General features: G+C 38.5%; 1 protein-coding gene and 1 long non-coding RNA gene across 3 annotated transcripts in view; one reads left to right on the forward strand and one right to left on the reverse strand.

Annotated features, from left to right (window-relative positions):
* Positions 1-22368, forward strand: part of SHQ1 (SHQ1, H/ACA ribonucleoprotein assembly factor) — a 296452-nt gene that overhangs the window by 266866 nt on the left and 7218 nt on the right. The window lies entirely within an intron of this gene.
* Positions 8738-22368, reverse strand: part of LOC128666350 (uncharacterized) — a 43840-nt gene continuing 30209 nt past the window's right edge. The window contains exons 2-3 of the long non-coding RNA XR_008403233.1: positions 17014-17112; positions 8738-8995 (exon numbers count right to left, since the gene is read on the reverse strand). This is a non-coding gene — a long non-coding RNA (uncharacterized LOC128666350). The remainder of the gene's footprint in view (positions 8996-17013; positions 17113-22368) is intronic.

Below are 22368 nucleotides of genomic sequence, written 5' to 3' on the forward strand. Positions count from 1 at the left end.
GGGTTGCTAGTTCGATCCCCGGCGAGGTCTACTCTGCCTTTCCTCCTTTCGAGGTTGATAAAATAAGCAGCACCCTGTGTCCCTTAAGGGGGATTAGTCACACTTTCATGCACAGTCATGTTAAAGTGGCATGGACGCCTGTTAGCTCTAGTGTCCTTTTATAGCCCTGGCTCTTTGGAGTGTTGGGCTCCTGCAGGGGGGTGGTCTCTTCCCTTTGGGTCGGGACTTGCAAGGGCTTCTTGCTCTTGTTAATCGGGTTATTCTGGATTTGTTCCCTGGGAGGTCAGTTGTTTTTTTATATCAGATGAGGGATTTATGTTCCTGGAAGATTGTTTACTCTAAACATTTGTGGGGCCTGGGCTTCTTATCCTGATCTTCCGGTTTTACTCAACTTTTTCTCTTTGTGGATCCCGCTGTGAGATGTTACCGGACCTTATGATCCTAGGACTGGTCGGGGGGTTCCAGTTTCGGGGGTACTTGGGCTTACAACTTGGCCAGATTTACTGAGAGCCGGGACTTCTTGGGGCTTGTCTTGTTCCAGATGATACGGTTCCCTTGGGACAGCCAACTGACGTGACCTGATGGTGGGCTTTCCTGCCTAGCAAACGGAAGGTTTGCAGTTGCTCGGCTGTCACTTTTGTGCCTCGTATGTGTGCTAACATGATGGTGTTTTAAGGAGTTCTTCCGTGTTAGTCAGTGACGTTGCCTTGTGTCCTCTCGGTTCTTCCTACGACTTCCTGTCTTATAGGCAGGTGTTTCTCGACGTTCTCCTCTTCAGGAGCTGCTGGGGGGGCTTATTGTCCTCCTTACAGAGGTGTGGTTCCCTTTTTAGGGGATCTCCCGTGTTCGGGAGGTCGGAACAGATGTTTATCTAGTTCGGGGATTGGTCTGCTCTTTGAGTGGTTCCTCTCCATCTGGGGAGCTGCTGGCTCTGCATTGAGACTTAATTGGGTGGCTTGCTAGATGTCCTTAGGTCTAATGCTTGCTCGATTGTCCTAGGTTGAAGTGGCTGTGTCCATTCTTCCACCCTTTTTGGGACTGGTCTTGGGTTCCTTTCTGTTCCCTTGCTTTCAGAGCTGCCGTTGCTTGGGCTCGTCCGGCTAGGTGTAGGATCTGAGATCTGTAGTTAATCCTCAGGTCTTGAGGGTGACAGTGGATCTTCATTTTTAGAGGTTCTGTGCCTCTCCCCCTTTTGAGGTCTGTGAGTAGGCTTGGCGGCCTGGATTGCCTGGAGAGTGTCCTCTGTCTTGGAGGTTGGGCAATCTATGTTTTGGAGGTTGGGCAGTCTGCTATTTTGTGCGGCCGCTTCTTCCTTACGGATAGTGTTTTTTCTGTGGCTTCCTACTGATGACAGCGTGTTACTAGACTCAGTTGTTTCTCTCTGAGTTTGCTACTTGTTATTCTGTTTGCTCAGTCTCTGAGTTCTGACATTTTGAGGACTTTGTCTTCAGTTGTCTTTTTTGGTGCTGTTGCACAATGTTTGGGAGATGTTTCTTCTCCTTGATGATGCCTGGTTGCTCCTTGTGGGTTGGGTGTCGTCTCCCCTTGTTCTCAGGATCCTTTTGGGTCTCTGTGGTCTTGGCCTTCTTTTAAGGGGGTTTTTCCTTTATTGGATCTTGCTGTACCTTTTGGGTATCCCTTTGGCTTACCCTTGTCTTCTCCCTTCTGGAGATTTTGGTACTGTACTAGTAAGGGTTGTGTGGGGACCGACTGCTGGGCGACGGTTCTCCTGGAGGAGTGTTGGCTCAGTGAGTCTGCTTTGCGGTCTCTAGTTTGGCTTTCGGACTATCTGCGGATCAGTGTCCTTGAGGCCTTTTTCTTCTAGTTTTTTTGCCCGGCTCAGACGAAGCGGGATTGGGTTATGGTTTTTCAGGCCTGGTGCCCTCAGAATGGGCCGCCTATTGTACCCTCACGTTTTTGCATTGTGTCCTCTATAGCTTGGGTATTGTTTTCCCAAAAGTAATGAATGCAGCTGTGGACTCTTTCCATTTATGAAGAAAAACTTAAATTATGCTTACCTGATGATTTTCTTTTCTTCTGATGGAAAGAGTCCACAGCTCCCCACCCGTATTTTTTTCTGTGGGGTGTCTTTTATGTTTTATTCTTCTGGCATCTTTTCACCCTGGTATTTCTTCTACTGTTCCTTGTTCCTCGACAGAATGACTGGGGGGTGAGAGAAGTGGGAGGCGTATTTAAGCCTTTGGCTGGGGTGTCTTTGCCTCCTCCTGGTGGCCAGCTTCTTATTTCCCAAAAGTAATGAATGCAGCTGTGGACTTTTTCCATCTGAAGAAAAGAAAATTATCAGGTAAGCATAATTTAAGTTTTTTAAGGGCCTCGCAGTACCGACGAGACTTCTTAGAATATCTCACCTGAGCGGCGAGGTTTTGAATATCCGCTCTTTTGTTAAGTGCATCCAGAACAAGAAGGGGAGGGGTTATTTTTTACATGTGATCACATGACCATGAGGCTATTTTTGACATCCATTGATTGCCCAGTGAGCCTGATACCTGCATGCACTGCAGCAATCTATTATCTAGGCTCCATTTTAAGTATCCAATCACAGTGACAGGCTGTCATATTTGACTGACACATGCAGGCATCCACCAACAGCATATAATGGAGGCACCTTGATCCTAATCACTGACAGGCATGAAATCACAAGGACACCATGTACCTGCCATCTCTAACCTGGGGTGGCTTCCATTATACTTTTTCTGCAATGCCTCACTGCAAGACCCACTCTCTGACAGCTCAGGACACAGCCACCCCTCCCTAATGAATGTTGTTCCCTGTACGGTAGGGATCAATTGTGCACGTGCATTAAACTTTAGGTTACAGAGTTTATGTTTACTTTGACATCAATGCATTATGGTACAGCCTATAAACATTTAATGTGACCATTATGTGTTAAAACATTTTTTAGGAAATGTTCTTTTGTCTGGAAAGAATATGGGTTGGAAAGAAAGGGTGAAAATAGTAAAATAAATCATAGAGAGAAAGTACCAATATTATGAAACATAGTAATAAACAAATAGGATCTGGTTACTTTGTATATAAGATATTGCACATTAGGTTAATGGAAGTTTTGATTTTTAAAGAGATACTTTCTAAATTATGTTTTGGCCAGGAATTAAAGGAACAGTCAACACCAGAATCGTTGTTGTTTCAAAAGATAGACAATCCCTTTATTACCCATTCCCCAGTTTTGCATAACCAACACGGTTATAATAATACACTTTTTACCACTGTGATTATCTTGTATCTAAGCCTCTCCAGACTGCCCCCTTAATTCAGTTCTTTTGACAGACTTCCATTTAAGCCAATCAGTGCTAACTCCAGGGTAACTTCACGTGCATGAGCTCAATGTTATCTTTATGAAACACATGAACTAATGCCATCTAGTGGTGAAAAACTGTCAAAATGCTATCAGGTTAGAGGCGGTCTTCAAGGGCTAAGAAATTAGCATATGAACCTCCTAGGTTTAGCTTTCAACTAAGAATACCAAGAGAACAAAGCAAAATGGGTGATAAAAGTAAATTGGAAAGTTGTTTAAAATTACATGCCCTATCTGAATCAAGGAAAAAAAATTGGACTTGACTGTCCCTTTAAGGGGACACCAACGTTTCTGGGGCTTTTTTTATCATCTAAAAGAATGTAATTTTTTTTTTTTTTTTTTAAATGTCCGCTTGATGTTTGAATAGCAATTTCACACTCACTTTCTGACGAAGGCATGAAAAATACAAGCTCGTACTCTCCACTTCTGGCAAAGCATTTGCATATGTGATAACACAGGTCTGAATAAGCGGGTGTCTGGATTACACAGAGTTGATCCCGAGATTGATTTTGAGTAAGGCTTATAGATATAGATTAAAACAAGTACATAGTATATTTTTTTGCTATGGGACAGTAAAAAATTTAATTTAATAGAGGGAAGACTATCTCATTCAGATTTATATATTCTAATATTTAGTTCCATGTTATGTTGTATATCAGTTTAGGAACATATGTGAGACTAAAATGTAATCAGGATTTCTTCTATATTCTTGCAATGCATAATTGAGTTTTAAAAATTATTTACAGTACCTTTTTAATGAACATCGGACATCCATATGAAACTGTATAGCCAAGTTTTCTTGGAATGAAGATACAGACGCGGAAAAACAACTGGAAATGCTTTATATTGGGAGGAGGTCAAGTAGTTACAAAAAAAGGACGAATAAAATATATATAAAATGTACACATACACTCACACATACATACATACACACACACATATATATATATATATTCTCAAAAGGTAATAAATTAACCCACTAGGGGGCACTCTTGCATATTGGTACAACCTGGTCAATTTCAATAATTAGAACCTTAATGTGGGAGGAGGGGATTCACGTTGGCTGCAGTTCTGGTGTTCTTTTAGACTAGTAGTTCCTTTGGGATACTTTAGTGTTTATTGTTCTTGAAATGCATATTACTCCATCATTTCATTTGCATATGCCTGTGACTTCTTAAAGTCTTAATAAATACAATTTAATTTGAAATGAAAGTATTGTATGCTATTACTCAAGGGCAATGTTACATTATGTATTACTAGGGTTCTTATACCCATGGAAAGATTTAAAGTGACATGAAAGACAAAATAGAACTGTCATGTATCAAACAGAGACTTTTCAGTTTACTCCTAGTATCAAATCAAGTTCATTCTCTTGCTATCCTTTGTAGAAAAACATACCTAGGTAGGCTTAGGAGTAGCTGCTGATTGGTTGCTGCACACATATTACTCCTTTTATTGGCTCATCAGATGTGTTCAGCTAGTTCCTAGTAGTGCGTTGCTGCTCTAGAGCTGACTTTAACTATGTGTTTTGCTGTGTTGCAGGGATTTAATACAGTTATATGCAAGCGATAGTGCAATAATAAAATTCTCTAATACGTTAAATCATGTTCTTTTTTTCACTGGTCTCCCTTTAATAAGCAATATGGGATTGCTTCACCCTCCTTGATCTGATTTTTTTTTTGACGCCTTCAGAGTTGTGACATCCCTAGTTAAGAATCGCTGCCCTAGATTACCATCCCTATAGGACTAGTCACAGTACAGTTATACCATATTTATAGATTGAATGTTTAAGCACATTGTTATACACAAACATCATGTTTAATTTGTTAGATTACAGTAGAGATTTATACTTTCAATGGATCGTGTCCCAGTGCTAAATGTACTTACATCAGTTAAGGTGGTAGACGGTTGTGAGGATAAAGATATCCATTTTCATATATATGAACCAGCACAATAATGCGGGGAGCGCATTTGTTTTATTGACAGTTGGAATATATAGGGCTAGATTTATTAAAGCCCTATGGCTGCAAGTTCTCATAAGAACTTGCTCGCCATATTTATCAAGCAGCGGTCACCAGACCGCCGCTTCCCTAACCTATTCGCCACCTCTAAGGTGGCGAAATTCAATCTCCTCGGTCTAGTCAGACCAAGGAGATTGACAGCTCCTGCCCGTGCTTGATTGGCTGTGCGCGGGCAGGATTGCACGCAAGCGCAAAATTGCGCTCATGTGCAATAGTGAATTCCTGAGGCTAATTTCGCCCCGCCACAGACGAGCTGAGGCGTACAGGGGCGTGTATACGCGCCCCTGTACTCCTCAGCTTTAATAAATCTAGCCCAGTCTGTAGGCATTAAAAGGGGAGTAAAGGAGAGCCATAAATAAGAGTATTTAATAATGAAATCTATGTCAAGACATGCTGTATATTGTCATAAAAATATTTTATGCTCCAGATAGAGAGTATTGGGTTTAGAGAGAGAAGAGAATAGAGAGTTCCAGGTATGCTCCAGTCTTGTATGTTTCAGGGAAGATTTTAAAGAGGTGTGATGAGACTTAAAGGGACAGTCTAGGCCAAAATAAACTTGCATGATTCAGATATGGCATGTAATTTTAAACAATTTTCCAATTTACTTTTATCACCAATTTTGCTTTGTTCTCTTGGTATTCTTAGTTGAAAGCTTAATCTAGGAGGTTCATATGCTAATTTCTTAGACCTTGAAGGCCACCTCTTTTAGAATGCATTTGAACAGTTTTTCTCCACTAGACGGTGTTAGTTCACGTATTTCATATAGATAACACTGTGCTCGTGCACGTGAAGTTATCTGGGAGCAGGCCCTGATTGGCTAGACTGCAAGTCTGTCAAAAGAACTGAAATAAAGGGGCAGTTTGCAGAGGCTTAGATACAAGATTAATCACAGAGGTTAAAAGTATATTATTATAACTGTGTTGGTTATGCAAAACTTGGGAATGGGTAATAAAGGGATTATCTATCTTTTAAAACAATAAACATTCTGGTTTAGACTGTCCCTTTAAAGGGACAGCATAATATTTCTATCACCCCTTTTATGTCAGGCAATATAAAAAACTAAAACATAACTTGTATGAATACATTTAGTAGTTATCCATTTTAAGCTCAATCATATCTTGGAACCAAGTGGATTATTTTACTATAAGACATAACACTTTCAACCAGAAAAATAACTTAAAGTGAATGTAAATTTTGATGCTAAAGTGCCCGGTTTTTAAAAATTCGATTAAAAACAGGGGCACTTGTGAAAATTCTTACCTTTTAAACTTGACAGCAGCTCCAGCTTCCGCCACCCGTCGCAAAGCCTCTTCCTGGGTCTAAAATGAGGAATCTGGCTTCCTCCAATCACAGCGTTTAATCAGACACTGATTCCCCCGGGGGGAAGCCGTGATTAGAGGATGACCGATCCATCATTTCTGACGTATGAAGAGGCTTGCGACGACCAGGGGAAGCTGGAGCGGCTGTCAAGATTAAAAGATCATCAAACTTTACATTCACTTTAAATACCAGCCATTAACATCAGAAGGAATTACCTAGCAGCCAATCAACATTAGCAGGAAGCACACAACTGATACTGCTGTTTAAGTTTCAGTTTACATTAAAACATTTTTTACATCACAATTTTCAGGCAGGAAAAACAATTTAACAGGCTTAAAAGGACAGTTTATTGTTTAAAAAGATCCCTTTATTACTTATTCCCCAGTTTTGCATAACCAACACAGTTATATTAATACACTTTTTACCTCTGTGATTACCTTGTATCTAAGCCTCTGCAGACTGCCCCCTTATCTCAGTACTTATGACAGACTTGCATTTTAGCCAATCAGAGCTGACTCCTAGGTATCTCCACGTGCATGAGCACAATGCTATCTTTATGGCACACAGGAACTAACACCCTTTTGTTGTAAAAAAAAACTGTCAAATGCATTCAGATAAAAAGCGGCCTTCAAGGGATTAGAAATTAGCATATGAGCCAACCTAGGTTTAGCTTTGAACTAAGAATACCAAGAGAACAAAGCCAATTTGAGGATAAAAGTAAAATGGAAAGTTGTTTAAAATTTCATGCCCTATCTGAATCATGAAAGTTTAATTCTGACAAGACTGTCCTTTTAAATACTGCCCTTTCCCTTTAGATTAAAGTTGTTTATTTTGATTTTGAAAATACCATGAAGTGTTTGTGTGCATCTGATCCTTAAGGAACCATTAAATACAGTAGATTTGCATAATCAACAAATGTGTAATAACAAGACAATGCAATAGCACTTACTCTGAATTTCAAATGATGTATCAGTCGTTTTGGATTCGTTTTGATGGGATCACAATAGAGCATTTTAGGCTATTTCCTGGAGCCATGATTGCATTTTCAGCTCACAGATAAAGGCCCTATTTTCAACATGAAGCCAAAAAGTTCTCCCGATCACAATCTGTTTTTCACGATACTTTTCAGCAGGTTTTTGTGACCGTTTTACCTTTATGAAATTTGACACCTAAGAGCACTTGATGAACTACCCAAATGACATCTTTGACAATTTGGAATCATTCTATTATGTTGTACAAATACAAGACAATCCAAAGTGGTCTCAGACGACATATTAGAGGTGTATTTGCATACATGGTATTGTTTCATTAAAGCTGTATTCATCATTATTGTATATTCTGTCAACAGTGGGCAGGGCACACACTTACCTATGTAGTGAGTATGTGATATTCTGTACAGCTAAGTGAATCTTTAGGAAAAGTGAGATCATATCGCAATCACTTTCTGTTAATGTTTGTTTCAAAGTCACACTCAGATTGTCTGGATTGCCACTATCAGTACTGGCGTTTTTATAACTGGGCTTTCAAACGGAATTGCACAATTGTAACTAAGAGCTCAGCAGGAACCATCCTTCTGTTTCCCTGTCCCTGTATCATGTGACAGCTGTCGGCGAATAAAAGACTTCTGTATACACTGTGAACGTTCTCATGCTCAGTAGCAGCTAGTGCTTTAGAAAGGGCAAATGTAAAAGACTGTGCACAATTTGATAATGAAATTATATTGAAAAGTTGTTTAAAATTGTTTACTCTATCTGATGAAATTTGAAGTTTAAATTTGACTTTAGGGTCCTTTAAAACAGGGATCAGAAATCTTGGGCCCCCAGATGTTTTGGAACTACATTTCCCATGATGCTGAGACACTCTTAAGGCTGACAGGAACATGTATTAAAAACAAAAAAATGTTTTTTCTTAGTACAAGACCATCTATTTTACAATAAAACAATAAATATAATATGTTTTTTTATTAGTACAAGACCATCTATTTTACAATAAAACAATACTTATAATATACATTTTCTTCTATGCAACAAAGAAAAAAAAAACAGATACGCAATCAATATATATTATTATATTTACAAATTGTTTGAGGCACGAGCTGCAGAAAGATCCTCGTGAAATAAAATCCTTGGAGACAATAGAAGGCAAAGTTTTCTGCCTTGCTGAATGAGTCATTCTCTTGGGAGGAAAAATATGGAGCTCTTAAAATCCATTCATCCGAGAGAGAATGCACCTCAGCTGTATCCTCCTGGGAACTGTGTATTACATTATCTGATGATTGCTCCTCTGCTACCGCGTTCTGCCTTGGAGGTTAGAAAAGGTTCTGTGGAGGAAATGAAAGTCAAGCTGTTGCCGCAGGATTTATACCCAATGTGTTGTTGCAGGAAGTTGTGCTCGGAATAGAGAACGTTAGAATTCTAGACACACAGGATATGTGCCTGTCAAGTACTATAGTTCTCTAAGTGCAAAGTATTAAAAGTAGTATCCTTTTTACAAATTATTTTATTCTCTTTGTTAGGTATTGTTTTTGGCTGTTTAATAGTTAATAAGTAATACTCTCTTCCTGTAAACAAACTCTACATGAGACTGTAAAAAAGAAAAAAAAAACTTTTATTGCAGACAAATTGCCCCAGCACATTTAGGCCTGTGCATAAGGCAGAAAGATTAAAATGGCATTCTTTTTTTTTTTAAAGGGACAGTCTAGTCAAAATGAAACTTTTTATGATTCAGATAGAGCAGGCAATTTTAAGCAACTCTCTAATTTACTCCTATTATCAAATTTTCTTTGTTCACTTGTTATCTTTTTTTGTAAAAGCAATAATGTAAAGCATAGAAGCCAGACCATTTTTAGTTCAGCACCTGGGTAGCGCTTGCTGATTGGTGTCTAAATGTTGCCACCAATTAGCAAGCGCTACCCAGGTGCTGAACCAAAAATGGGCCGGCTTCTAAGCTTACATTCAAATAAAGATACAAAGAGAACAAATAAAAATTGATAATAGGAATAAATTGGAAAGTTGCTTAAAATTGCAGGCTCTATCTGAATCATGAAAGTTTTTAATTTTGACTAGACTATCCCTTTAACACTAATGTCCCTTCTAAACTATTTAACACACCCCAGGGTCGGACAGAAAATAAAAAGCAACCCTAAAAAACTTGAAGACCAGCCCTGTAGTGTGTGCGTCTCAAAAACACATAGAAAATACATAGAAATTACATTATACAAACGAGCGGCCAAAATATTTTTTAGCAACACTGACAAAATGCACTAATTATGCAAATCTTTACAAAACAAAATTATATTCACAAATGTCCTAAAGATATGAAAACAGATCTGCTTTTAGTAATGGAATAAAGGCTTTTTTTTTTAGTGAATCACAGCTATCTAAATATTTCCCATCCATAAAGCTGAGGCACCAATTGCAAATCTGCTCTCATACTGGCCTGGTGAGGGGACTTAAAGGGGCAGTGTAGTCAGGCAAGCAGATAATAAGGGCTCAATGTGTTTAAAGGGACATTAAACATATTTTTTTCTTACGTGCTTCAGAGAATGTACAGTATGAAACAACTTTACAATTTACTTCTATTATCTGATTTTCTTCCATTTCTGTGTCCTTTGTTGAAAAGCATACCAAGGTATGCTCAGGAGCAGCAATGCACTACTGAGAGCTAGCTGCTGATTGGTGGCTGCACATATATACTGGATGTGCATCTTGTTATTGGTTCTTCTGATGTATTCTGCTAGTTCCCAGTAGTGCTTTGCTCCCGCTTCAACAAACAATACCAAGTGAATCAAGCACATTTTATAATATAAGTAAATTGGAATGTTTTTTAAAATTGCATACTCTATCTGAATCATGAAAGGAAAGGTTTGAGTTTTATGCCCTATTTAAAGCTGCTACTGGGATATAATTTCAAAAGGGCTATCCCACCGGGAGGTTAATTTCTGCTGTTGCCTCTTCTTTTCATAGCTTTTCTATAGCCAATACTGGAGTACTGATATTTTCAGTATTGGTGGAGAATGCATGATATTGGGTTGATGGGAATGTGACAAGATAATGAATGTGTGCCAGGATTCGTGTAAGACTGATAGTGGGTATTAGTTGTGTGGAAATAGCTTCAAGGAGAATATGAGGCAATTTGTAAGTAGAGGACATTATTGATGTGTTGTGATGTCTTGTGCCACAAGAAATGTGATCATGAGTGATGGGTCTGACCAGATGAAAGGAATAGGAACAGTGAATAAACATTTGTTTTAAGGACACAATTGATATAACAGTTTAAAGGTAGATCAGCATTTAAAGGGACTTTAAACACTAAACAAATGCTAGATAGAATGATGCATTCAAAGAAAAGATTAGTTTGACAATAAAAGGTAGATGTATTTTTTTAAGTTTCATTAGTTGTTTAAATATTGACAAAATAAGTGTAAAGTTTTAGTATCTATAAAACAATGGGAGCTACCATGTTGTAACTTAGGTTACCTTCTCTTCTGTGGCCAATTAGAGACAGTCATAAATAGGTCCCTTGAGTGTGCAGCCAATGATTGTGAGGAATATAACTGTGTTCTGCACTTCCATTTCTAACAGGAACTAAAAAGCTCACAAATTCAGAATAAAATTACAGGAAAAAGGGACACAATAAAAAATGAAAGTATATTGCAGAGATTTATTTATATATGTGATTTATCATTTTATATTACAATCTCAACATGTTTAATGTCCATTTTAATGGCCCTTTCAAATGACTAGGCTCTCTGTCTCTCCCACCCCACAATGGAGGTTGATTTATTCTGCCTCTTGTGTAATTTTCGTGGGATATTTCCTTATCAGACCAATCCTGGCCAGTAGTCTTATTATCCCAGCATCAAGTGAAAAGATAAGGAAAAATTCCAGAACTAAGTTTAACAAATAGAAGGAATGAGGTAGTACAGGAACAGTAAACACCATGGGGTCGATCCGATAAAAATCGTCGCCCGCAAAAGCCGGCGACGCCAATATTTACGCTGGTTTGGTATCACATATACGGCGTAACCTAGAAGTTACGCGCGTATATTTCTGCCGTCGCCCGCAGTTTTTTGGGCCATAGGCAGGTATACCAAACCAGCGCAGTTTGGTATCCAATATGCAGCGTAAGGACTTACGTGGCGAAAATGGAGAAATCTTACTCCATTTTCACCTCGCCACAAAAAGCAGCCGTAAGAAGCCTTACGCTGACTATTGGAGCCCCGTAACTCCCTAAACTAACTAGAAAAGAAACCTAACACCTAACGCATGCGCAATGTCTATCTACCTGTCACCCGCGATCTGCTAAATAAAACCTAACACCTAACGCATGCGCAATGTCTATCTACCTGTCAACCGCGACCCCCCCCCCCGAAATCCCTAATAAAGTTATTAACCCCTAAAACCGCCGCTCCCGGACCCCGCCGCCATCTACATAAACTAACCCCCTACTGTGAGCCCCTAAAACCGCCGCCATCTAACTTATCTATCCCCTAATCTGACCCCTTACACCGCCGCCACCTATATAAAAATTATTAACCCCTAATCTAATCCCCCTATACCGCCGCCAGCTATATTAATATTATTAACCCCTAATGTAAGCCCCTTACACCGCCGCCATCTCTATTAAAATGATTAACCCCTAATTTAATCTACCTACCCCGCCGCCAGCTATATTATCTATATTAACCCTAAGTATATTATAGTTAATATAGGTATTACATTATATATATTAACTATATTAACCCTAATTATATTAGGGTTAATATAGTTACTATAGTATTTATATTAACTATATTATCTCTATCTAACCCTAACACCCCTAACTAAATTTATATTAAATTAATCTAATTCATATTATAAACTAAAATATTCCTATTTAAATCTAAATACTTACCTATAAAATAAACCCTAAGATAGCTACAATATAATTTATAATTACATTGTAGCTATGTTAGGGTTAATATTTATTTTACAGGTAAATTGTTAATTATTTTAACTAGGTCTAATAGCTATTAAATAGTTATGAACTATTTAATATCTACCTAGTTAAAATAATTACCCAATTACCTGTAAAATAAATCCTAACCTAAGTTACAAATACACCTACACTATCAATAAATTAAATAAACTACAAATATCTATCTAAAAATACAATTAAATAAACTAAACTAAATTACAAAAAAAAACAAACACTAAATTACAAAAAAAGATTACAAGATTTTTAAGCTAATTACACCTATTCTAAGCCCCCTAATAAAATAATAAAGCCCCCCAAAATAAAAAAAATTCCCTGCCCTATTCTAAATTAAAACAAGTTCAAAGCTCTTTACCTTACCAGCCCTTAAAAGGGCCTTTTGTGGGGGCATGCCCCAAAGAATTCAGCTCTTTTGCATTTAAAAACATATACAATACCCCCCCCCATGACAACCCACCACCCACATACCCCTAGTCTAAACCCACCCAAACCCCCCGTCAAAAAGCCTAACACTATCCCCCTGAAGATCTCCCTACCTTGTCTTCACCACACCGGGCCGAACTCCTAATCCGATCCTGGCGATGTCTTGCTCCAAGCGGCAAAGAAGAATTCTTCCTCCGGCGATGTCTTCCTCCAAGCGGCAAAGAAGAATTCTTCTTCCGGCGACGTCTTCCTCCAAGCGGCAGCAAAGTCTTCTTCCTTCCGGCAACATCTTCCATGAAGCGGCATCTTCAATCTTCTTTCTTCGCTCCGCCACCGCGGATTGAACTTGAATCTGATTGGCTGATTCAATCAGCCAATCAGATTTTTCTAACTTAATTCCGATTGGCTGATAGAATCCTATCAGCCAATCGGAATTCGGCGGACGCCATCTTGGATGACGTCATTTAAAGGTACCTCATTCGTCGTTCAGTCGTCGGCCGGGATGGATGCTCTGTGGTGGCGGAGCGAAGAAAGAAGATTGAAGATGCCGCTTCATGGAAGATGTTGCCGGAAGGAAGAAGACTTTGCTGCCGCTTGGAGGAAGACGTCGCCGGAGGAAGAATTCTTCTTTGCCGCTTGGAGGAAGACATCGCCGGAGGAAGAATTCTTCTTTGCCGCTTGGAGCAAGACATCGCCCGGATCGGATTAGGAGTTCGGCCCGGTGTGGTGAAGACAAGGTAGGGAGATCTTCAGGGGGGTAGTGTTAGGCTTTTTTAAGGGGGGTTTGGGTGGGTTTAGAATAGGGGTATGTGGGTGGTGGGTTGTAATGGGGGGGGGGTATTGTATATGTTTTTAAATGCAAAAGAGCTGAATTATTTGGGGCATGCCCCCACAAAAGGCCCTTTTAAGGGCTGGTAAGGTAAAGAGCTTTGAACTTGTTTTAATTTAGAATAGGGCAGGGAATTTTTTTTATTTTGGGGGGCTTTATTATTTTATTAGGGGGCTTAGAATAGGTGTAATTAGCTTTAAAATCTTGTAATCTTTTTTTTATTTTTTGTAATTTAGTGTTTGTTTTTTTTTTGTAATTTAGTTTAGTTTATTTAATTGTATTTTTTAGATAGATATTTGTAGTTTATTTAATTTATTGATAGTGTAGGTGTATTTGTAACTTAGGTTAGGATTTATTTTACAGGTAATTGGGTAATTATTTTAACTAGGTAGATATTAAATAGTTCATAACTATTTAATAGCTATTAGACCTAGTTAAAATAATTAACAATTTACCTGTAAAATAAATATAAACCCTAACATAGCTATAATGTAATTATTAATTATATTGTAGCTATCTTAGGGTTTATTTTATAGGTAAGTATTTAGATTTAAATAGGAATATTTTAATTAATAATATTAATATTAGATTTATTTTAATAAGAGTTTAGTTAGGATGTTAGAGTTAGATAGGGTTATTATACTTAATATATATATAATTATAATAACTAGGTTAATATAGTTAATATAGCTGGCGGCGGTGTAGGGGGATTAGATTGTAGGCAAAAGAGCAGTTTACTTTGTGACAAAGCCCCGCCAAAAGCCCTTTTAAGGGCTGGCAAAAGAGCTGTTACTTTGGGGCAATGCCACGCAAAAAGCCCTTTTCAGGGCTATTTGTAGGGTTAGACTTAGGTTTAGTGGTAGGGATAGTTTAGTATTTTAGGGGTTAAATAATTTAATATAGATGTCGGCGGGGTAGGGGGATTAGATTAGGGGTTAATAATTTTAAAATAGCGGCGGGGTAGGGGCTCACTTTAGGGGGTAGGTAAGGTAGATGGCGGCGGTGTTAGGGGCTCACTTTAGGGGGTTATAGATTTAATATAGCTGGCGGCGGTTTAGGGGTTAATAACTTTAATAGGTAGCGGCGGGCTCCGCGAGCGGCGGTTTAGGGGTTAATACATATTTTATTGTTAGGCTAGTGAGGGGGGATAGCGGATAGAGGGTTAGACGTGTCGGGCTATGTTAGGGAGGCGTGTTAGACAGTGCAGGTGTTTTAGACTTTAGTCAGGTTTTATAGGCGCCGGCAGTTTCTAACGTGCCGCAAGTCACTGGCGACGCCAGAAATTTGTACTTGCGCAGATTTCTGGACATCGCTGGTTTGTCAGACTTACGGCACGTTAGCATCTGACGGCGACTTATATAGGATAGCTCGAGTTGCGAGCTGAAACTGCGGGCGACGCCGGTTCCCTCGCTTGCGCCGCAAACTACGATCTATATCGGATCGACCCCCATAAGCTGCAAGGGTTAAAGGGACATTATACACTCATTTTTTCTTTGCATACATGTTTTGTAGATGATCTATTTATAAAGCCCATAAAGTTTGTTTTTTTAAAAATGTATAGTTTTGCTTATTTTTAAATAACATTGCTCTGATTTTCAGACTCCTAACCAAGCCCCAAAGTTGTATTTGAATACTGTCAGCTACCTTCTCCAGCTTGCTCTTGTTTGTGTAAAGGGTATTTTCATATGCAAAAGAAGGGGGAGGGGGGGGAGTGTCTTATTTCCCACTTGCAGTGGGCTTTCCGGCTACCTTTTCAACAGAATTAAACTGAAAGCTTATAAGTACGTTTTTAAACAGTTTTATACTGGATTTTTATATCAGTATCTGTGCATCTTATTCTTTATAGTAGTGTCTATTACATGCAGTTATATGAAAATGAGTGTATACTGTCCCTTTAATGAGGAGCAGGTCACAGGCCCAAGTTCAGGAGTAAGAAAACAGTTCTATGCCCCTGAGAGACACAAAAGAAAAATAAATGGTCACAAGACAATGCAGGGTTAAAGGGACAGTACACTGTAAAATAGTTTTTCCATTAATGTATTTTAAATGACTTGTTATACCAACTGCAGAGTATAAAATATTTGAGAAATTCCATGTTCAGGCTTATTTGTGTATATGAAGTAGCTGATTTTGTGCTTTGAAACCACAACCTATTACAATGGGTTGAACTTAAAGGTGATATCAGATCTCATTATGTTATCACTTTTATGTACACAGAGTTGCTTCCTTATCTTTTATTTGGCTGGAACACCAAAGCTCAATACATAGAGAGAACAATGGAAAATGATCATTTTATTACTTAACTATCCTGCATCCCACTGAGAGTGTAATCTCTTCTGCTGGCTGTCTATACTTAGGCTATTCAATAGCCTATACTCCAGTATTAATTTGTTCAGTGTAGGTGGCGATACCACAGGCTAAATCAGCTATTTCAAATGCTGAAATAGGAGTAAAGGAGCTACTTGTAACCAATTTAATACACTAGTAGGTTAAAAGGATCATTGGGAATAATTTAAAGGGGAGAAAATATTTGGGTGAACTGTCCCTTTCAGTAAGAGGCAGTCCAATCTGTCTGAGTACCAAAAGGGTTAAGCAGGAGAATGGTCAATAGGCAATGCCAGGTTCAGTAAGAGGCAGTCCAATCTGTCTGAGTACCAAATGGGTTACAGAGGTGTAAACCTATACTAGGGCACTTACAGAGTGAATGAGTTTACCATAAATAGGCGCAGCCTCGTGCACAGGTGCAGCAATGATTAGCAGAGCGGCAGTCACAGTGCGCGGCAATGACGTCACAGGTGCACACCAACCAGAAGCGGCCATGCGACAACTGGAGGAGCGAAGGCGGCAGTAAAACAGCAGCAGAATTACATCTCGTTTACATAGCTTTGCTTTTCTATAGCCATTACCACAGTTTTGAACTTTTTGTTATGGTTTCAACAGGAAAAAGCAGCTATTTCAAATGACAAAATAAAGGTAAAATTTGTAAACAATTCAAAATACTCCAGCAGGTAAAATGTATCATTGTAAACACATTAAAGAGGAGGAACATTTAAGGACTGAAATTGAGAATCAAAACATTAGTACAGAAGGGTCAGAATGTGTGCACTTACCTGCAGCTCAGAACAATGATGGGACACTACCCCCAATTAAATGTAGGCTTGGCTGTCAGTTTCACTTTCTTAGCCTATTCTCCGAGACATTCACCTTTTCTATAACAAAAAATAACAAGATATAAGTGGGGACTTTTTTTGTTTAAAACGATAGATAATCCTATATTAACCATTCCCCAGTTTTGCATAACCAACACTGTTATATTAATACACTTTTTACCTCTGTGATTACCTCGTATCTAAGCCTCTGCAGACTGCCCCTTTATCTCAGTTCTTTTGACAGACTTCCAATTTAGTCAATCAGTGCCCTCTTATAAACCAACGCCCTTTAGCTGTGAAACACTGTTAAAGGCATTTAGAGGTGACCTTCAAGGGCTTAGAAATTAGCATATGAGCCTTCCTAGGTTTAGCTTTCAACTAAGAATACCAAGAGAACAAAGCAAATTTGATGATAAAAATAAATTGGAAAGTTGTTTAAAATTACATGAACTATCTGAATCATGAAAGTTTAATTTTGACTAGTCTGTCCCTTTAAATAATACCACGTAAATGATCCAAGGAAAGGAAACTTGCAAATGTAAGATTACATGTTCGTATTTATCTGCTCACCGTAATTGCCGTTACTATCAGCTCCTAAACCAAGGCATCATGTGAGGGTGGAGAATGCCCACTGCATTTGTTATTTAGTGTACTAGAGTCATAGACATTTCTAAAGTTGCAGAGGAGCCTCTTTGTAAAAGGTGAGATCATGTTGCAAATTCATTGATCCGCGTCTCATCTATCTTCTCTATAGTTTGGTTATTGGGCTTTTCTGGACCACTAAATACAATAGAATTTCATAATCATGAAATACATAATAAAATGACAATGCAATAGCACTCACTTTATATTTCTTATGAGTAGTAGATTTTTTTTTCTAGCAAATTTCAGTTAATTCCATTTCCCTTCCCCCTGTATCATGTGACAGTTATCAGCCAATTACAAAACACATTCTTTTACTGTGAAATCTTGAGCTTGCTCAGTAGGTTCTATTGCCTCAGAAAGTGTGCATACAAAAATATTGTGCACATTGTAATAATGGAAGTAAATTGGAGAGTTTTATAAAATTGCATTTTGAATCAGAATCGTCAAAGTTTAATTTTAATTAGTGTCCCTGTAACATTAATAGCTGCATGATGTCTCACTCATCAAATAATAACCACTAACAAGAATTACAACCTCAACACTTCGGAAAAAGCCTGCAGAATGGTTAAAGGGACATTGTACACTAGATTTTTCTTTGCATAAATGATCCATTTATATAGCCCATATGGGAGTGTTTATGTAACAATGTAAAGTTTTGCTTATTTTTTAAATAACTCCTAACCAAACCCCACAGTATCAGATGTAGACTGATGTCTACAGATTCCTGCTTGTTTAATTAATCTTTTCATAGGCAGGGGAGGGTCTGCGCTTCCTGCTTTTTAACTTGTTTGTCCCAGCCTCACCTCATCAACAGTGCTAAATTGGGAGATCTTAGTACATTTTATACTGGATTTATATATATATATATATATATATATATATATATATATATATATATATATATATATATATAATTTGTTATAGTAGTTACTATTACATGCAGTTATAGAAAACATTGGTGTGTACTGTCCCTTTAATGTTTATGTCTGTTTTGTTATGGTAACATAGTCTCAGTAGATTGAAAGGTGTCTCACTGTGTTGGCCGTAGAGTTTCCGGTGTGTTCTAGAGACAAAGCTGATTTAATTATTAATAATTTGTTTCTCTTTAATTTATATTATTAGATTTGCTTCATTCTCTTGGTATCCTTTGTTGAAACAGCAACAATGCACTACTGGGTGTTAGCTGATCACATCGGGTGAGCCAATGACAAGAGGCAATGCAGCCACCAATCAGCATCTGGATCACAGTACTGCTGCTTCTTCAACAAAGGATACCAAGAAAACAAAGAACACTAGATAATAGAAGTGAATTATAAAGGTTTTTTTTTTTTAAATTCCATGCTCTACCTGAAGCACAAATGATTAAAGGGGCACTCAAGTCAAAATTAAACTTTCATGATTCGGATAGAGCAGCAGTTTTAAACAACTTACCAATTTACTTCCATTTACAAAATGTGCACAGTCTTTTTATATTTACACTTTTTGAGTCACTAGCTCCTACTGAGCATGTGCAAGAATTCACAGAATAAGCGTATATGCATTTGTGATTAGCTGATGGCTGTCACATGGTACGTGTATGCATTTGTGATTGGCTGATGGCTGTCACATGGTACAGGGGGAGTGGAAATAGACATAACTTTTAAAATTGTCAGAAAAAAAATCTACTACTCATTTGAAGTTCAGACTAAGTGCAGTTGCATTGTCTTGTTATCTTGCATTTGTTGATTATGCAAATCTACAGTGTTGACTGGTCCTTTAACCCCTTAATGACCGGACCATTTTTCAATTTTCTTACCCTTAATGACAATGGCTATTTTTACATTTCTGCGGTGTTTGTGTTTAGCTGTAATTTTCCTCTTACTCATTTACTGTACCCACACATATTATATACCGTTTTTCTCGCCATTAAATGGACTTTCTAAAGATACCATTATTTTCATCATATCTTATAATTTACTACAAAAAAAATAATAAAATATGAGGAAAAAATGGAAAAAAACACACTTTTTCTAACTTTGACCCCCAAAATCTGTTACACATCTACAATCACCAAAAAAACACCCATGCTAAATAGTTTCTAAATTTTGTCCTGAGTTTAGAAATACCCAATGTTTACATGTTCTTAGCTTTTTTGCAAGTTATAGGGCCATAAATACAAGTAGCACTTTGCTATTTCCAAACCACTTTTTTTCAAAATTAGCGCTAGTTACATTGGAACCCTGATATCTGTCAGGAATACCTGAATATCCCTTGACATGTATATATTTTTTGTTAGAAGACAACCCAAAGTATTGATCTAGGCACATTTTGGTATATTTTATTCCACCATTTCACCGCCAAATGCGAGCAAATAAAAAAAAAACTTTACATTTTTCACAATTTTAGGTTTCTCACTGAAATTATTTACAAACAGCTTGTGCTATTATGGCACAAATTGTTGTAAAAGCTTCTTTGGGATCCCCTTTGTTCAGAAATAGCAGACTTATATGGCTTTGGCATTGCTTTTTGGTAATTAGAAGGCCGCTAAATGCTGCTGCGCACCACACGTAAATTATGCCCAGCAGTGAAGGGGTTAATTAGGTAGGTTGTAGGGAGCTTGCAGGGTTAATTTTAGCTTTAGGGTAGAGATCAGCCTCCCACCTGACACATCCCACCCCCTGATCCCTCCCAAACAGCTCTCTTCCCTCCCCCACCCCACAAATGTCCCCGCCATCTTAAGTACTGGCAGAAAGTCTGCCAGTACTAAATAAAAGGAGTGTTTTTTTTTTTTTTTATAAAAAAAATAAAATATTTTAGCTGTGATGGACTCCTGCCTTAGCCCCAACCTCCATGATCCCCCCCCCCCCCCCAGCTCTCTAACCCTCTCCCCTATCTAATTGCGGCCATCTTGGGTACTGGCAGCTGTCTGCCAGTACCCAATTTGCCCCAAAAACAAAAGTATTTTTTCCTCTTTTGGAATTTTTTATGTTTTCTGTAGTGTAGCAGCCCCCCACAATACCCCTATCCCCCTCCCAGATCATTTTATATTAGTTTTTTTTAAAATCTTTCCCCCCCCTCTTCCCTCCTCATTGGTGTTAGTGGGCATCTAATGCGCGCGCACGCGCGCTCCCCGCACGCTCCCGGCACCCGGCGTGCACATTGCACTTCTAGGAACCGGATGCCGGGTAGCGATGGGCCGCCCACCCGCCTCCCTGTTGCGCTCCCACCCACCAACGAACCGGCACCATCGCTACCGGTGCAGAGAGGGCCACAGAGTGGCCCTCTCTGCATCGGAGTCTTCTAAAAAGGTATTGCAGGATGCCTCCATATGGAGGCATCACTGCAATACCCTGAGAGCTGCTGGAAGCGATTGCGATCGCTTCCAGCACTCTCTTAGACAACTGACGTACCAGGTACGTCCATTGTCATTAACTACTTGTTAATGCATGACGTACCTGGTACGTCAGTTGTCATTAAGGGGTTAAAGGGACAGACTACTCCAAAATTGTTATTATTTAAAAAGATAGATAACACCTTTACTACCCATTCCCCAGCTTTGCAAGACTAACATTGTAATATTAATATACTTTATAACCTTTAAAACTCTAAATCTCTTCCTGATTCTAACCCCTTGCAGGCTGCATTTATATCTCTGCATTTTATTAGCTTTTCCCTGCAGGACACTGCTAGTTAATGTGTGTCCTATAGATAAATTTGTGCTCATTCCTGTGGCGTTTCAAATGAGTCAGCACTGATTGGCTAAAATGCAAGTATGTCAAAAGAACTGAAATAAGGGGCAGTCTGTAGAGGCTTAGATACAAGGTCATCACAGAGGTAAAAGGTGTATTAATATAACTGTTTTGCAAAACTGGGGAATGGATAATAAAGAGATTATCTATCCTTTTAAACAATAAAAACTCTGGAGTAGACTGTCCATTTAAATTTGACTTTTATTATCTCTTTGCGTTCAAAATGTTTATATTGTGCATATCACAGAGCATCGTCAGTATAAAATAAATAATTTTTTGCATGAAAAATGTTATGTAAAAGCTGATTGTTTCTTTTGAAACTAATACAACAGTATTGGTTTTGTACTTCTTACTAATCCGCACTGGCTGATAAGAACAATCACCTGTGAGTTCCTGGTGGAGAAGGACTCGCCTCTGCAAGTGTAACAAAACACATTCTTTTATGCAACAGAGGAACAGGAGGTTTTTTCAGAACATAAATTTACATAGATTTTTCTTTCTAAAATTTGGATGAAAACTAAGAAAATGTGCACTGCAATGTCCCTACAAGTCATTTTTCGAGGTCTAAAGCATAAAGCCATATTTTCCTTGCTTTTGAGATGAGAAAGGGAAGGATATTGCTTTGTTTATCTGCTATATAAGGTAATAGGATATACAGTACTGGCGTTTACATCCCAATAGGTGTTTTTGAGCCAAAATATAGTCAATTAGTTCATAACATTTGGAAGAATCCAGGTATGAGTCACTGAGGATTGTCTTGATAAGGGAGAATGTGCACCTTACATGCATCTGTGGGTAGGTTGTGTGTATCACTCAGCTGTTTATGGGTAGGTTGTGTGTATCACACAGCTGTCTGTGGGTAGGTTGTCTGTATCACGCTGCTGTCTGTGGGTAGGTTGTGTGTATCGCACAGCTGTCTGAGGGTAGGTTCTGTGTATCACAC

Source organism: Bombina bombina, chromosome 7 (assembly GCF_027579735.1).
Source record: "Bombina bombina isolate aBomBom1 chromosome 7, aBomBom1.pri, whole genome shotgun sequence".
In the NCBI taxonomy this organism is placed as follows: Eukaryota; Metazoa; Chordata; class Amphibia; order Anura; family Bombinatoridae; genus Bombina; species Bombina bombina.